The 18,820-nt window shown below is 47.2% G+C and overlaps 1 pseudogene across 1 annotated transcript in view; it reads right to left on the bottom strand.

The window, feature by feature from the left end:
- The window catches only part of LOC309556485, a 40,951-nt pseudogene extending 22,696 nt beyond the window's left edge, over positions 1–18,255 (bottom strand). Inside the window, exons 1-2 of the transcript in view lie at positions 18,135–18,255; positions 1,322–1,373 (exon numbers count right to left, since the gene is read on the bottom strand). The product of the transcript in view is annotated as an uncharacterized misc_RNA (transcript). The remainder of the gene's footprint in view (positions 1–1,321; positions 1,374–18,134) is intronic.
- Positions 18,256–18,820: the final 565 nt, after the last annotated feature.

Genomic DNA, 18,820 nt, shown 5'->3' with positions numbered 1-18,820 from the left:
TTTTTAACATTTTCGGCCAATTTGTTTTATGCTACCTATGTTTGGTAAAAAAAAAAAAAATCGCAAAAAGCGTATTTTGATTGGTTTGCGCAAAAGTTATTGCGTTTACTAACAAAGGGAAAGATTTTTGTAATTTTTGTTGTTTTTTTTCTTAAAGCGTAATGGCGGCGATCTGCAATTTTTTTTTGCGGTACTGCGACATTGGGGCGGACAGATCGGACCCTTGACTGACATTTTTGGGGTTACCAGTGACATTTCTACAGTAATCAGTGCTATACATATGCACTGTTACTGTAAAAATACACTGGTAGTGAAGGGGTTAACTTTATTTGGGAGGGAGGGGCTGTGTGTGTCCCTAGGGGCGTGCTTTCTACTGTGATTGGCTGTGGCTTGAGCTGTAAGGACACTGATCAACGGATCTACATAGTAGATCCGTGTGATCAGTGTTTTTACACCGAGGAGAATGACAGGTGGCTTGTTTACACAAGCCGCCTGACTTTCTCCCTCTCCCCCCCGATCGCCGAGTGACCGGCGGACATCGGGTCCATCGGTCACACGCGCGGGGGGGGGGTCCGTGACCACGCGGGAGCGGGAGTGCGCCTCCGGGGGCGCGCGCTCGCTCCCTAGACCCTCATAAGCGAGCGACGTAGACCTACGTCGCTTTGCCTGTGAGGGGCTGACTGCCGACGTAGATCGGCGTTAGGCAGTCGGCAAGTGGTTAACCAGTATTTGAACTGAACATCTGTCACCCAAAAAGCAACAAAGGAACAAAGCCTAACTTTGTGAGGTTTTTTTTGCATGAGGTGGTGCCTCTTCCATGTTTAAAGTGGAGCTGCAAAATACAGACAGTGTAACTTACGACTATCAGAAGCCCTGAAAGGTGTTGATTACAAGGTGAGCTAGCACATAAAAACTACCTTGTGCACTGCAGATGCCTGCCTGAGGAAACCAACCAAAAGCTGTTCATGCAAACTAATCACTTATCACTAGGAACTTACCGAAAGTTTAATAGCACTAAGGCATCATATGGAAAGTTCTGCAGGTAGGGATCTACAAAAAAACAATAAGAAAAAAAAAATCACGTTGTCTATGTGTTGCACATTTTTCTTAAAATGTGTGTGGTGTTAGCATGATACAAAAATCACTTAGTTTAGTAGATCATGTTCTCTAATCTGGTGGTGGTGGTGTCAGCTGTAGAGCAATACAGCTGGTTAGCTTCTCGATACGTTGATTTCTAGGGGAGAAAAAAAATCAACACAAATTAATCGGTGTGTAAACCAAAAAAAAAGAAGAAAAGGCTTTCAAATTGACATGCATTTACCAGAAGACGGTGTTTGAGTCAATAGCAGAGGTCACGGAGGTAGGAGAAAAACCTAAAATAAGACATAGCAACTAAATGCTAACAAAAACAAAACCAAAACCAAATAGTGTACTTAACATAAGATATAGCTGTAGTGTATGCTCACGAGAGTTTGTAGCTGTGGAATTTGTAGGCAGGTAGCCAACTCTAACTTGGTCCAATATGGCTAGAAGGAGCAGGCTGGTCCAAGGCGGCTGGAAGGAGCAGGCTGGTCCAGGGTGGGTAGAAGGAGAAGGCTAGTCCAAGGCGGCTGGAAGGAGCAGGCTGGTAAAAGGGGGCTGGAAGGAGCAGGCTGGTCCAGGGCGGCTGGAAGGAGCAGGCTGGTCCAAGGCGGCTGGAAGGAGCAGGCTGGTCTAAGGTGGCTGGAAGGAGCAGGCTGGTCCAAGGCGGCTGGAAGGAGCAGGCTGGTCAAAGGTGGGTAGAAGGAGCAGGCTGGTCCAAGGCGGCTGGAAGGAGCAGGCTAGTCCAAGGTGGCTGGAAGGAGCAGGCTGGTCCAAGGCGGCTGGAAGGAGCAGGCTGGTCCAAGGTGGCTGGAAGGAGCAGGCTGGTCCAAGGCGGCTGGAAGGGGCAGGCTGGTCAGAGGCGGTTGGAATGGGCAGGCTGGTCAGAGGCGGCTGGAAGGGGCAGGCTGGTCCAAGGCAGCTGGAAGGGGCAGGCTGGTCCAAAGTGGCTGGAAGGGGCAGGCTGGTCCAAGGAGGTTGGAAGGAGCAGGCTGATGGTCCAAGATGGTGAGTCTAGGAAAATCTACCCATATAAATACAGGAGGAAGAAAATCTAAAATGAGAATATAGCACCTAAATAACAACAAAAAAAATAATATGTCGCTGTGGTATTTTCAGGCAGGTAGCTCTTTGCCCAGGGCAGTAACTTGGTCCAAGGCAGCTGGAAGGAGCAGACTCGTGGTCCAAGATGGCTGGAAGGAGCAGGCTGGTGACCAAAGATGGCAAGTCTAGGAAAATCTACCTATATAAAAACAGAAGGGAGAAAATCTAAAATAAGAAAATAGCACCTAAATGATTAAAAAAACCCCACAAAATAAGTTGTATGCTTACCATAATATGTAGCTGTGGTATTTGCAGGTAGGTAGCCCTTTGCCAGGGCAATAACTTGGTCAAAGATGGCTGGAAGGAGCAGGCTGATGGTCAAAGACGGCCGGAGGGAGCAGGCTGGTGGTCAAAGAGGGCCGAAGGGAGCAGGCTGGTGGTCAAAGACGGCCGGAGGGGGCAGGCTGGTGGTCAAAGACGGCCCGAAGGAGCAGGCTGGTGGTCAAAGACAGCCAAAAGGAGCAGGCTGGTGGTCAAAGACGGCCCGAAGGAGCAGGCTGGTAGTCCAAGACAGCCGTAAGGTGCAGGCTGGTGGTCAAAGAGGGCCGGAAGGAGCAGGCTGGTGGTCAAAGACGGCCGGAGGGTGTAGGCTGGTGGTCAAAGTGGGCCGAAGGGAGCAGGCTGGTGGTCAAAGATGGCCAGAGGGAGCAGGCAGGTGGTCAAAGATGGCCGGAGGGGGCAGGCTGATGGTAAAAGACGGCCCAAAGGAGCAGGCTGGTGGTCAAAGACGGCCCGAAGGAGCAGGCTGGTGGTCCAAGACAGCAAGTCTAGGAAAATCTACCCATATAAAAACAGGAGTTAGAAAACCTAAAATGAGAATATAGCACCTAAATGAAAAAAAATAAAATACAGGTTGTGTACTTACCGTAATATGTAGTTGTGGTATTTGCAGGCAGGTAGCCCTTCGCAAAGGGCAGTAACTTGGTCCGAGACAGCTGGCTGGAAGGAGCAGGCTGGTCCAAGATGCCGCTGGCTGGAAGGAGCAGGCTGGTCACAGTGGGGTGGAGGAGAATCCAGGAAAATCTATATATAAAAACAGAAAAAGACTGTCCCCAACACAGGCCACAAACCACTCTGCCCCCACACAGACAGAGAGAGAGAGAGAGAGAGAGGCCACTTTGCCTCCACAGAGAGAGACTGCTTTGCCCCCACAGAGAGAGAGAGAGAGAGACCACTTTGCCCCCACAGAGAGAGAGACCACTTTGCCCCCAGAGAGAGAGAGAGAGAAAGGCCACTTTGTCCCCACACAGAGAGAGAGAGAGAGAGAGGGGTCACTTTGCCCCCACAGAGAGAGAGAGAGAGGCCACTTTGCCCACACACACACACACACACACACACACAGGCCACTTTGCCCCCACACAAAGAGAGAAAGAGAGAGAGAGGCCACTTTGCCCCCAGAGAGAGAGAGAGAGAGAGAGAGAGAGAGAGAGAGGGGGGGAGAGACTGCTTTGCCCCCACACACCAGGAGACCAGTAGAGACTAATTCCTCACATTTAGGTGCACCATTTAAAATATATGAATTAGTCTTTTACAGAGCTGTTAGTGAAGCCAGTCTCTCTCAGGCAGCTCAAGTCCAGGCCAGCGCTCCACAAGGACCAAGCTCAACCCAACCCAACCCAACCCAATTTTCTTAACCCCCCCACAGGTCCCCCAGCCAGCAACCAAACTTTACCTAGCACTGCAGCAAGAAGCATGCATCAGGTGAGGGGTGCTCTGTCTGGGCCTGCCCTGAGCTTCTCTGGCAACTGTGAAAATCGAAGGAACCGATCAGGGCGATTTACTTGAGACAATTGTGAATTGTTTTGCGATTGAAAAATAATTAAACTGCTTGAAAACTGCCACATGTCCATAAAGAATTCGAACTGCGCCATTTAGACATCAATGTTTCAGGTATTTACATACACACTAGTCAGTGTCACTCACCACCAGGACAGGGGCAGCCAGGACCAGGACTGGTCCAAACCATACAAGACTCAAGCCCAAGCAAGCACAGCTGTCACAGACTCCGCGGCAGTGAGTGACTCATCTCCTCCAGCCTGCGCTGCTGCTTCCTGCTGGCTGTGGCTGCTACTGCTGGCTGTCTGAGCCCCAGAATCAGTCCTCACTGTCCCAGTCACACACGACACCACCAGTCCCTGCTCTCAGAGTCCCCACTGTCCCCGTGTGTCCAGTCCCACTTACCACACCAGTTTGCGCTGCTCTGCCCAACACCACGCGGTCCTCCGTCCAGCATCCACCCGCTCGGCTCCTGGCCATTTATAGGCTGGGGGGCGGTGTGGCCGCACTAGCGGTAAAGCTTAAATCACAGTGGGGCGGGCGCAGGCGGGAGTCGGGACTGGTCCGACAGAGTCCGACAGTGACTCAGAGAACTCAGGGAATTATGGAGTTGTGTGCCACGCATGCGCAGTTCTGACCATGCTGTCGCAGCCATTCTTTTACTGGCACTTTTCTCCAGCTATGGGCATTTATGGGCAGGAGAAAAATTCCCTGTTTTTACCGGTTGCCTATAAATCTACAGGAGGTTGGCAATACTGCCCTTGATTGGCTCATCAAGGAACGCATACATGGATGTGCACTGAGTAGCATCACCAATCCTATTGTACATTACCCTCTATTTTAATGGGGATAATAAGGTAAGGACCTGCTATTGGTACTCTACATCACTCCAAGCTCCCCTGGGGCTACAGCTACTCCAATTACTCCACAGTCTCTTTCTGCACTCTGTGCCACTCTCAGCACGTGGCGTCACTCTCAGCATGTGTTGACACTTCTCCCAGTAGCCCTAGGTGCTTAAGGTACTCCCAGGTGCTAAAGGTACTCCGTTCACTCCAGCTACTCTGTTCTCCCAGTTATTCCAGGAACTCAGTACTCCCAGGCACTAACGGTACTCCCAGTTACTCCCTGGTACTAAAGGTACTCCCAAGCCCTAAGGTACTCCCAGTTCCCAAGGGTTCTCCTAGTTACCAAGTTACTCCCAGGTACTACTGTACCCCTAGGTAGAAATGCAATTCCAGGTACTAAAAATATTCTGTTACTCCCAGGTACTAAGGGCACTCCTAGGTACTAAGGGCATGGCTCTAAAGGCACTCCCAGGCACCAAGGTACCAGTGTTGCCAACTAGAAATACAGCCCATACCAGTATTGCCAAATACAGCCCATAAAAACAGGGCACTTTTTATCCTGCCCGTAAATGCCCATAGGAGCTGAAAAGTGCCAGTAAAAATACAGTATCTCACAAAAGTGAGTACACCCCTCAAATTTTTGTAAATATTTTATTATATCATTTCATGTGACAACACTGAAGAAAGGACACTTTGCTACAATGTAAAGTAGTGAGTGTAAAGCTTGTATAACAGTGTAAATTTGCTGCCCCCTCAAAATAACTCACAAAATAACTTAATGTCTAAATGGCTGGCAACAAAAGTGAGTACACCCCTAAGTGAAAATGTGCAAATTGGGCCCAAAGTGTCAATATTTTACAACCACCTGTATCCTGTCTGTATCCCCTGACCACCCCCTGTACCATTTCCGTATCCTCTGACAGCCTCCTGTATCTCGTCCGCATCCCCTTACTGCCACCAGTATCCTGTCTGTATCCTCTGACCACCCCCTGTACCATTTCCGCATCCTCTGACCACCACCTGTATCCTGTCCGTATCCTCTGACCGCTCCCTGTACCATTTCCTTATCCTCTGACTGCCACCTGTATCCTGTCGGTATCCTCTGACCGCCATCTGTATCCTGTCCGCATCCTCTGACCGCCACCTGTATCTCGTTCCTATCCTCTGACCGACATCTGTATCCTTCCCGCATCCTCTGACCGCCACCTGTATTCTGTGCGCATCCCCTGACCGCCACCGGTATCCTGTCTGTATCCTCTGACCACCCTCTGTACCATATCTGTATCCTCTGACTGCCTCCTGTATCATTGTTGTATCCTCTGACCCCCCCTGTACCATTTCCGCATCCTCTGACCACCACCTGTATCCTGTCTGTATCCTCTGACCGCCCCCTGTACCATTTCCTTATCCTCTGACCTCCACCTGTATCCTGTCCGTATCCTTTGACCGCCATCTGTATCCTGTCTGCATCCTCTTACGGCCACCTGTATCCCGTTCCTATCCTCTGACCGCCACCTGTATACTTCCTGCATCCTCTGACCACCACCTGTATCCTGTGTGCATCTCCTGACCACCACCTGTATCCTGTGCACATCATCTGACCGCCAACTGTATCCTGTGCGCATCCTCTAGCCACCACCTGTATCCTGTGCCCGTCCTCTGACTGCCTCCTGTATCCTGTGCCTATCCTCTGACCATCCTCTGACCACCTCCTGTATCCTGTGCCCATCCTCTGACTGCCTCCTGTATCCTGTGCCCATCCTCTGACCGCCTCCTGTATCCTGTGCCCATCCTCTGACCGCCTCCTGTATCCTGTGCCCATCCTCTTACCACCTCCTGTATCCTGTGCCCATCCTCTGACCGCCTCCTGTATCCTGTGCCCATCCTCTGACCACCTCCTGTATCCTGTGCCCATCCCCTAACTACCTCCTGTATCCTGTGCCCATCCTCTAACCACCTTCTGTATCCTGTGCCCATCCTCTAACCACCTCCTGTATCCTGTGCGCATCCTCCGACCACCTCCTGTATCCTGTGCGTATTCTCTGGCCATCTCTTGTATCATGTCTGCAATCTCCGATTATCTCTTGTCTTTTATAATGTCTTTCGTTTCTGAGGGGGAGTCTGGAGAGGAATCGAGAGAGTGGGGATTGAAATTACGGGAGAAGTCAGACATGTGTGGACTGTGGAGAGGAGACTATGGGATATAACCAGAGCCACCATCCTGGAACCGTCTGACTGAGCCCTGCATGGTGCACCTGAGAGGTCAGTGACAGCTCCGTCAGACCAGTCTGAGGGGGGGGGGGTGAATACAATAATGTGGGCAATGATATAATAGTTCCCTCATATCAGTAACCCCCTCCCTTTTACTTTCCTGTATTCACTCTGCGGAAGGTGGTCTCTGGTCAACACCCCGCCACATCAGAGGTTCCAGCATTCCCCTTTACATCAGAGTCGGCAGGATTTCCCCTTACAGTGCAAGAGGGAACTCTGCAAACCCTGATTTAATGGGGAATAGTGATGTGATGTCGCGAACATAAAATTAGCCGTTCGCGAACGGCGAACGCGAACATCGGCGAATGTTCGCGAACCGGCGAACATTGCGAACCGCCATAGACTTTAATAGGCAGGCAAATTTTAAAACCCACAGGGACTCTTTCTGGCCACAATAGTAATGGAAAAGTTGTTTCAAGGGGACAAACACCTGGACTGTGGCATGCCGGAGGGGGATCCATGGCAAAACTCCCATGGAAAATTACGTAGTTGACGCAGAGTCGGGTTTTATTCCATAAAGGGCATAAATCACCTAACATTCCTAAATTGTTTGGAATAACGTGCTTTAAAACATCCAGTGTGTGTATACGATCAGGTATGATGTTGTATCGATCAGGTAGTGTAAGGGTTATGCCCGTTTCACAGTGACAGACCAAACTCCCCGTTTAACGCACCGCAAACAACCGCAAACAGACCAGAACCGACCAAAATGGGACAGGAACTGGGCTTTAAGGGTTAGGGTTAGGTTTAGTGTTAGGGGCTAGGGTTAGGGTTACGGTGAGATACTTAGGGTTAGAGTTAGTAACCCTACCCCTACGCCTCTAACCCTAACCGTCTAACCCTAAGCACTAAAAATAACCCTAACCCTAGCCCTAACCCTAACCCTAATTCTATTTTTTTTTCTGGTTCTGGACATGCTACAGAGCTGAAACTTCACAGGTACACTTTTTAGACCCAGACACTGAATCACACAAAAAAAACGTTCTTAAAAATTGTAATTTTTTGATAGAGAGCCAATTATTGGAAAAATTAAAAAAAAATTAAAAAAAAATAAAATACTCAGCTCTGTAGCATGTCCGGAACCAGAAAAAAATACAAATTAGGGTTAGGGCTAGGGTTAGGCTTAGGGCTAGGGTTAGGGTTAGGTTTAGGGTTAGGGTTAGGTTTAGGGTTAGGGTTATTTTTATGGCTAGGCTTAGAGGGTTAGGTTAAGGTTAGAGGGTTAGGGTTATGGTTAGAGGGTTAGGGTTAGGTTTAGTGTTAGGGGCTAGGGTTAGGGTTACGGTGAGATACTTAGGGTTAGAGTTAGTAGCCCTACCCCTACCCCTCTAACTCTAACCCTCTAACCCTAAGCACTAAAAATAACCCTAACCTTAGCCCTGACCCTAACCCTAGGTTCTGGACATGCTACAGAGCTGAAACTTCACAGGTACACTTTTTAGACCCCCCCCCCAGACAATAAATCCAAAGAAATATTTTTTTTTTTAAGTTTTTTTTTTTTTTAATTTTTCCAATAATTGGCTCTCTATCAAAAATTACAATTTTTAAGAACTTTTCTGTGCGATTTAGTGTCTAGGGGGTCTAAAAAGTGTACCTGTGAAGTTTCAGCTCTATAGCATGTCCAGAACCAGAAAAAAAGATCATTTTTCAGTAGAGCAGGGATGGTGGGAACCCCTTTTACATCTATATGATCTTTTTTTCTGGTTCTGGACATGCTACAGAGCTGAAACTTCACAGGTACGCTTTTTAGACCCCCCAGACAATAAATACAAAGAAATTTTTTTTTTTAAGTTTTTTTTTTTTTAATTTTTCCAATAATTGGCTCTCTATCAAAAATGACAATTTTAAGAACTTTTTTGTGTGATTTAGTGTCTAGGGGGTCTAAAAAGTGTACCTGTGAAGTTTCAGCTCTGTAGCATGTCCAGAACCAGAAAAAAAGATAATTTTTCAGTAGAGCAGGGATGGTGGGACCCTACTTTTACACCTATATGATCTTTTTTTGGGGGGTTCTGGACATGCTACAGAGCTGAAACTTCACAGGTACGCTTTTTAGACCTCCCCAGACACTAATCCAAAAAAAGTCTTGCCTGCCACCGTATATATCAGTGGTGGGTGGGCAGTGGCACTGCAGTGGGCACAGTACACTCTGTGGACCTGACAGTCACTGGCACCCAGGCAACTGCAATTATAAAAAATATATATATTTTTACTTTGCAAGCTGCTGTGCCACCGTATATATACCAGTGGTGGTGGGCACGCAGTGGCACTACAGTGGGCACAGTACACTCTGTGGACCTGACAGTCACTGGCAGCCCAGGCAACTGCAATAATAAAAAATATTTTTTTTTTTTCAATTTGCAACAAGATGCTGTGCCACCGTATATATATCAGTGGTGGGCAGTGCACTGCAGTGGGTACAGTGCACTCTGTGGACCTGACACAGCACTCACTGCAATTATGACAGAGGAAAAAAAATTTTTTTTTAAAATGCAAGGTACTGTGCCTGTGCCACCCCGAAATGAGTGTGGTGTGCACACAGTACAGTCTGTGGTGGGTCTGTGGCCTCTCACACACAGCGGGCAGGCAACTGCAGTGTACAATAGATATATATATATATATATATAAAAAATACTCAATTACCAGCCCTAAAAAGGGCTTTTGGGGACACTAGATATATATAAAAAAATACTCAATTACCAGCCCTAAAAAGGGCTTTTGGGGACACTATATATATATATATATATATATATATATATATATATATATATATATAAAAATACCCAAATACCAGCCCTTAGAAGGGCTTTTTGGGGTGCTGTCAGGATGCTGTCCTTACAGCAGTAGTGGACCAAGAACACTGACTAGCAAGACCAGGAACACTGACTAACAACTGTCCCTAGCTATTAACAGCAGCAGCAGCAGCAGCCCTCTCCCTGCTCTCACTAACACACACTGCTTCAGAATAATCTAAGATGGATGCTGCCCTTGCTTATTTATAGGAGGTGGGAGGGTGTGGGAGGGAGGTATGCTGATTGGCTGGAAATGTGCCTGCTGACTGTGAAGTTCAGGGTCAAAGTTTGCCTCAATGATGTACTATAGGGGGCGGACCGAACATCACATATGTTCGCCCGCAGCGGCGAACGCGAACATGCTAAGTTCGCCGGGAACTGTCCGCCGGCGAACAGTTCGGTACATCTCTACTGGCAAGCTTCCGGTACTCACGGACACTGTTTTTCCCTGGGTTGCTCTGCCTTCAGCTCCACTCATCAGTATCCTGGACCTCCTGACTCAGCATCACAATCTTGGTCCACTAGACCGACCGCCTGTGACCACCTTCCTTGCTGACAGGAGGAGAGACAGCCGTCACCCTCCTCCTTGGACCTGGCTTCCCGCTCAAAGACGCCCTGTCACATGTGCCCCCTGCTTTTATGACCTATCCCAGAATGCACCACTGTTGTGCCAACCCACTGGGGCAGCCACAAAAGCCTGTGTGTCACTAGCCCAGTTTCCTCCTCTGTCCAACAGGCTCTCCCATTGGATACAGTGGGGGACACTCTCTCAGCCCAGATGAATCGCACCCTGGACACATGAAACAGGCAGAACTAACAATCAGGCTCACCTGATAAGCAGATAGAGCTGCTAAGCTTTCACCAACCTAGCACCTACCTAGGAGGGTGCTACACAGAATAAATGTAAAGGTGAACTAACATTGTACGATCCCTCCCTCATTCCCTGCTGTATACACCCTCTGTCGATTCTGAGCTGTCAGGGCTCCTGTAGCCGATTAAGCGATCTGGGGATTTAAAATTCCCGCTCTTCTCCTCCTTCTCCCTGCAGGAATTCAGGGACAAGAGCAATTATGATTGATCACCGCCATCACAGTGAATTGATCTGGCCTGTCCTGGAAGTGCTATACATAGAAGAGTGAGGATTTCAAATCTCTGGATCACTGGACCTGCACAGGATTGCCGGAGATAGGCAGAGTAGGGACTGGAGGGTTGGGAAGGGTGTACGGTGTTAGTTCATAGTTACATCATTTTTTTGGTTGAAAAAAGACAAGTCCATCCAGTTCAACCAAGGGACATTTTTTTCTGTAGAGGTGAATTTACCCTTTAAAGGAAAAGTATAACCAAAGCTTGTTTGGTTCTACATCTCCTGTGGATCATTGTAGTGCAGTTCATTCTGCACTCATGTGACCAATTTTAAGCTGAAGCCTGCTGTCGCCTGATGTCACTTAGCCAGCTGGCTCAGCATCTCAGCAGTCTGCTTAGAGCCTGAACTATCCGTTCCTACCCCCTCCACAGCCCAGCGCTCCAGTGAGAACTGGAGGGGCAGAGCAGAGAGCCAGTGACTGACAGCCACCAGCTCTCTGTTAACAAAACAGTGAGAACTGAGTGACCAGCGGTGTTTGATCGCTCATTTCTCAGTCTTACAGCCAGGCAGGGGACAGGTGCAGCATACTTCTCTTTTAAATAGAAAAAAAACAAAATGACACCACATGGGATGACTGCAACCTCATCGGATGTAAGGCACAACCCTCTGTGATCGCAGGTGGAGATAACTTCTGTCTTCACACAGGATGAGCTCCCTCCCAATTCTCTGGGGGTCCCAATCCTGTGTTCTCTTGAGGGCTGTCAAGCAGGTGGGGAAAGACAAAAAGCCCGTCAGTATTCTAAACGACAAAGGCCTCTGTTGGAGTGTGTAGTAAAATTTGACATTTGTGTAGTAAATATTTGACATGAGGGCAGAAGCGAGTGCACGGATCTGAATGCAGGCACTGTGCGTTCAGATCTGTGCACCCCAAATGTTGACATGTGAATCTCTCCATGCAGCCGCTGAGTCTGCATCCACTTCTATACAGACTGCCTGCACGCAGCTTCGAGGTGAATGCACACACAGAAAAAAGCAAGTTAGCACAGAGGACAGGTCTCAGCACACCTCTAAAGCCCCGTACACACGTAGCTATTGTCGGCCGAACGATCGGCCGTCTTTAGTCCGGTGCTGTCCTGTCGGCTGAAAAGTGCTAAAGACTGCACGCGAATTTTGTCGGCCAACAACAGCCGACTGCAGAAGTGATGTCATGTGATGGTTAACTTTCTGTGTGTTTTTTCTTCTCTGAGCATGCCCAGTCTTGCTAATCTGCTGTTTGTCGGCCAAATTCTGTACTGACTGGCGAACAATCGGCCGTTCTGGTGACGGCCAACAAAAATTTTAAAGTCTGCATGCCAGATTCTGTTCGGCCGAAAATTCGCTGTCGGTTGTCGGAAGCATCATACTAACAAGCCGACAATCGGCTGATCGGTCGGTGGCTGAATATTTACGGCCGACAATCGCTACGTGTGTACGGGCCTTAAATGAACCCTTAGCCTATCTTAAGCATTTATTTGCAAATGTGTGCAAACTAAACTGTTGGACAGGGTAATTCATTTTGTTGCAGGCTGGCTGGTAAGTGAGGGTGGAATAGGAATTTGCGCTGTCCTTTGGACATAGCTGTAGAGAGAGAGAGTATTCTGTTCCAGTCCCCACAGGAATTGGAAGAGGGGGTATAAATGGGCTTCCTGTAGGGGCCTGGGTCCCATCAATTTAAGAGAGGGGCCCAGAAAGCAGCTTTAACTTTCATGAAGCCTCATGAAAATGCAGCTGCAGGATGGTAACCACAGATTTCTCTCTGAAGACAAGTGATGGTGTCATCAGAAGGGGCAGGCTGTAAGAGTGTGCATGTGCTTCTAGAAGTAGCCTGTACTTTCTCCTGAAGATCAGGGCCAGGCAGCCTGCTTACTCAGACAGGAAGGTGAGGGGATGACAATTTCCAGCACTGGCTTTGTTACATGTCATCAGTGTGCTGGCACCCCAACCTGCAAAAACGAATTTCAGGGAGTGGCACTCCGCGTCACTGGTGGGTACTGCCGGCACTGCTGGCAGGTAATGCTGGTCATGCGGGTACTGCTGGAGGAAGCAGTGGCTGCAGTGTATTAAACCAAATAATAACTCTGCGCTATGGATATATGTATAACCTCAATCCAATTATACCCTCAATCCAAAAATGCTGCTGTTCAAAGATACTAGTATTCAAAGTGATGTGAAAATATTACACAGCGCAAAAATGGGGTATGCTAAATAAAGTCATAGATGCTTAAATAGATAATTGAAAAAACGTGCAATGTGCAAACCTAATTATTAAACAGGCAAAAAATTGGGGGAGCATACCCATGTATTTCCAAAGCTGCTGCAGCTATGAACCAAAAGACATGTATATTAAAAAAGAATAGCGCGCAAATGCAAAAGAAATTACTACCAAATCTGAAGAGAGTCCATAAATAAAAATGGGGGTTTGGTCCCACCATATGGCCATATCGTGCTCAAGCCCACTACTGCGTCAAAGTACCCCATTATCAGTGGGTCCTACACTATCCATGAAAAAGAGATGAATCCAGCCTTTCTAACCCCTGGAGATAATACTCCTTGCTGGGAGAGATGTGCAAATGCACTACAGGGGACTCCTCCTATATCCACTTGATGGTGGACACTGATTGAGTACAGGTGTGTGTGGGGAGGGCTGCTCAACCTCGATAGTCTGGTCAGACCGAATACATAATAAACAGGCAAAAAATTGGGGGAGCATACCCATGTATTTCCAAAGCTGCTGCAGCTATGAACTCAATCAGTGTCCACCATCAAGTGGATATAGGAGGAGTCCCCTGTAGTGCATTTGCACATCTCTCCCAGCAAGGAGTATTATCTCCAGGGGTTAGAAAGGCTGGATTCATCTCTTTTTTCATGGATAGTGTAGGACCCACTGATAATGGGGTACTTTGACGCAGTAGTGGGCTTGAGCACGATATGGCCATATGGTGAGACCAAACCCCCATTTTTATTTATGGACTCTCTTCAGATTTGGTAGTAATTTCTTTTGCATTTGCGCGCTATTCCTTTTTTAATATACAAACCTAATTATTAGCCATCTACACCCGATCATAGATAATTAGGTGAAGTGCTTCAATAGTGCAAATCAGATGAACATAGTATGAAATGCAAAAAAAAGGTAATTCATTGTGCGTAAATCAATGAATCAGAAAATGTGCACATCTAAATACATTAAATATAATTATTGAATGAATAGATAAATAATTAAAGTCCCAAAATGTTTATATATTTCAGTTCTCCAAGTAGGTATCCAGTGAAAGTGCAGTGTGCTTTAAGTGCTCCTTAAAATATAAATCAGTGACCATCCGTGCCAAAGAATAAGGTGCAATGATGTGAGGGTCCACTCCCTATGGACACTTCCACTTACCAGACTGCCAGGACCCCTTAGCAATACTGCATGTGGGTCAATCTCACTTAGTCCGGAATGGAATGGGATCTTTTGGACTCCAGTAGTCGATCTCTCACCAGTGGGCCAATGGATATAGGACCATAAGGAAGGAAGACTCAAAATAGTGTAATCCCGTTTTAAAAGTTTATTGAATAGAGCATAAAATATAACTCACATTTCGGAGTAATGGGAAAAGCCTTGAAAGTATAAGATCTCCTATACCAGAGGAGACTTCCGGATTCGCGGCGTCTGCACGGGCTGCGCTGGTCCCGGCTTGCGTTCCACCGCGACCGGAAGTGACGTGTACTTCAAGCGTAAACCGGAAATTGCGTCAAATTGCGAGGCCATCAGAGGCCATCAGTACAGCCCCATAAGTGGCCACCAGTGCATCATATCAGTGCTGCCTTATTAGTGCAGCTTCTTAGTGCCATCTCATCAGAGGCAGTTAGCGCAGCCTCATCAGTATGCCCATCAGTGAAACAGATCAGTGCCCATCAGGGTAGCATATCAGTGCAGCCCCATCAGTGAAACTTCTCAATGCCGCCTCATGCCCATCAGTGCAGCCTCATCAGTACCCATCAGTACAGCATATCAGTGCTGCCTCATTAGTGCCCACCAGTGCAGTTTATCCCTCAGTACGCACCACTGCTGCCTCACCACTGGCCATCAGAGCAGCATATTAGCGCACATCAGTGCAGCATGTCAGTGCCACCTCATCAGTGGCCATCAGTGCAGCCTTATCAGTGCCCATTAGTACAGCCTCATGTCATGGGATTAGTAGGATTACTCCATTCTTTTAAGAAAATTTGGACTTGTGTTTGCTGCCACTGATTGTAATCATAGGATTATTTCACTTAATTGTATAATGACTAGGAAGTCCACAGTCATTATGTAAATAATTAAAATAATCAGTGGCTGCAACCACAAGTCCAAATGTCCTAAAAGAAAGGAGTAAACTTACTAATCCAGTGACAAATTGCAATAGCACATATGGAGGTGAGCAGGTCCAAATTATTATTGTCATCATATAAAATTAAAAGTCTTAATTGTATATGATGCAATTCAGTATGCTCGCTCAAGGACAAGGATGTTTAAAGAAATTAAATAATATTATTGAGATAATGCCTGCCTTACCTGGGGGCGGAGGAGGGAAGGTGGAGCATTAGGCTGCAGTGCCACACTTATTAGCATTGGCTGCCGTTGGGCCAGTTGTATTAGGTGTGGTCGGCAGCCTGCGGTCTGTCCGAATGTCCTCACCAGCCGGTATTATCATACTGGCAGGTAGCAGTGTGACCGCTTTATAGGGCTGCCAGACTGACTTGCCTCCTGGACCCTGCCCTTCCGGCCCAATTCGCCCCATAAGACTGGAACTATACTAAAGGTTTAGAGCAAGCCGGCGGGGACCCTTTTTGTGCGGGGGCTAGGGAGAGGCTGTTTTTATTTTTGTGCGGGTTGCAGCTTTTTTGCTGCCCCCTGCAAAAAAGTTGTAACCCGCATGTTGGCCTAGGCCAAGATACAGCACTGGGTCTAACATACATTTTATTTTCTAAACGTTTTCTTTTTTCCATCACATGGGTTCAACAGGTCCTCTAATGTGATGCATTTTGGTGACCGGTTCTCTTTAATGAGACATTAGGGGTCTTTTAGACCCCCTAAAGTCTCACCTGCCCTTCAATGAAACTAAGAGTGTAGATCGAACTCCATTAGACACCAGGACCCAGAAGTCACATTTAAATGTCACTTACAGGGAATTAACAGGAAGAGGAGATCAGCAATTGGACTTTCACTGATCTCCCTCCCATCTACCTGGTGACACCCACCATGCTGGTCCCAGGTTTTCCAATGGGCACGGAGCCTGGAAATCTGGTGGAAGAGGAGCCAAGATCGCTGGCAGGGACTCCACTGCACAGAGAGGGTAGTATAACATGTTTATTATTTTTTTTAAATCAGGTAAATGTTTATTAAAATGATCATATAACAAATCACAAAACAGTAGTGTCTCATAAAGCAATTGCATCTATATATGTTACATTGTCTCGCAAGTTCTATGGAATTTTATATTCATACTGGCATATAGTGTTATTAATATTCATGTGCTCTTTTAACTGGCGCCAGCCCAGCAGGTAGTTTCCTATCAATATACCCCCATCACCAGGAAATATTCAAAAGCAATGTAAGTCATACTCCTTCCGAGTTAGCATAGAATTATACTCCGATCGGGTCGCCTAAGACTCTCTTGTATACCAATTCCCGAGGGCTAAGGCCAGGGGCGTCTAACCATAGCTTCCATATCTTTTCAAATTTACCGTGCTGCCTCGGCGTTTGTAGATGTGGTTTTCCATAAGTAAGGCCTGACCCACCGCAGCCATGCAAGACGTATGTGTAGGGGGGGGGGGGGCGGTGGGCGATTTCCACTGTACTAGCTACAGCCTTCGAGCCTGGAACAAGGCTCTTCCTAACGCTATCCTAGGATGTTCATCTGTGATTATGTCTTCCAGGACATTTAAAAGGCAGCATTTGGGATCAAAAAGGAACTCTAACCCCAAATACCATGTTTAGTGTATCAACTACACTTTTCCAGTAAATGTGCAGTCTGGGACAGCGCCACAGCATATGGATTAACTCGCCGTGGTCCCTTTTACATCTATGGCAGTGTGGTTTCTTGCCATGACCCATCTTGAAGAGCCTAAGGGGAGTGTAGTGTGAACGCTGAAGGATAGATATATAATTGGGACAGTTTTTCCTCTGTGTTTAGGGAGCATGTAACAACTGCCTGGTAAGCCTCCTCCCACTGCTCACCCGTCATTGGGCCCAGGTCCCTCTCCCATAGCGATGGTGCCTTGTTAGGGGTGTTCTTATGGAAGTCTGACAGTAACATGTTGTAACACTGTGAGATAAAGCCTTTGGAGCTGTCCGCTATTTGGATTAGGTTGAAAATAGGCGTGGGTGACAAGTGCCACCCATTTCCAACCCCTTGTGCTTTAACAGCATGTCTTAATTGTAAATAGTAGACGTGCATATATAGCGGTAATGTGTATATGGTCTGAAGTGACTCAAATGGCAATAGGGCTCCATCCCAAATAATTTGGGCCATGTTGTTGATTCCATATGTTTTCCAGCGGGCGCCATGTTCTAATTTAGCAAGCTCCGGGTAGTTGTCATTGCACCATATCGGGCTATATTTTGTGTAACCGTTGACCTGTTATAAATATTTGGTTTTGTTCCATATTTTTTGTATAAGATTGTAGGTTGGTTTGAGCCAGGGCCAAGAAGCTGTTGTAGTTGTGCTGCTATGTAATAGAGCCAGGGATTAGGAAGGGCTAAGCCCCCCGCATCTTTGGGCCTTTGTAATTGTTCCAGCTTAATTCTCGGTGGACGCTGACCCCACAGCAAATTTCTGAAGATGGAGTTTATTATTCTAAATGTTTTTAGTGGAATGACAATAGGTGAATTATGTAGTGGGTAAAGCAGCTGGGGCATTAATATCATTTTTATAAGGTTTGCCTTACCCACAACCGGCAGTGGTAGCCTGTTCCAGATTTTTATTTTATCCCTGAATCTATTCAGTAGGGGGGTAATATTCAGCACACTATAATCTAGAGGGGAGGAGCTAATATATATCCCCAGGTATTTGAATTTGTCTGTGATAGGTATGGGGCAGTTGGGAGTAATTGGTAGCTTTGAGTCACCATCCAGTAGAAGCAGTGCTGATTTAGACCAGTTAATAGTTAGTCCAGAATATTTACCGAATTCAAGTATCGTCGACATGACTGTTCGTAGTGATAAGTTTGTGTCGCCAAGCATTAATAGCATGTCGTCCGTGTATAACATGATTTTTTCATGGATTTTGTCATAGCGGAAGCCCATGATCAGGTGGTTGTCTCGTATGAGAGCAGCCAGCGGCTCTATGGCGAGCACAAAGAGCAGTGGGGATAGGGGGCATCCCTGCCTGGTGCCCCTTTCTAATGCAAATGCTGGAGATATCCTATCTAGTACTCTTATGGATGCTACGGGGGCGATATAAGAGCCGTACCCAGGATATAAAGCCCATTCCAAAACCAAATTTTGTTAGCACCAGCCATAGATAATCCCACTCAACACTATCAAAGGCCTTGTGGGCATCTAGGGATAGTAAGGCCCTGCCACCCTTGTTATCCGCGGGGGTCTGTACAATTAGAAAAAGTCTCCGCAAGTTGACCGAGGTTGACTTTCGGGGCATAAATCCCGCCTGATCCTGATGCACAATTGCCAAGACTTTGGCTAGAAGCTTGACATCGCTCTGGAGTACGGATATTGGTCTGTAGGAGCCGGGGTCAAGGGGGTCCTTGCCAGGCTTCAGCAATAGAATCACCAAGGTTTGTGTCATGGATTCTGGGAGGCTACCCTTCTTTAGTGAGGCATTAAACACTGTTAGTAAATGTGGTAGCATAGT

This window comes from Pelophylax lessonae, assembly GCF_965119305.1.
Source record: "Pelophylax lessonae genome assembly, chromosome: 5".
NCBI lineage: Eukaryota > Metazoa > Chordata > Amphibia > Anura > Ranidae > Pelophylax > Pelophylax lessonae.
This window is presented reverse-complemented; position numbering and strand designations above follow the sequence as displayed.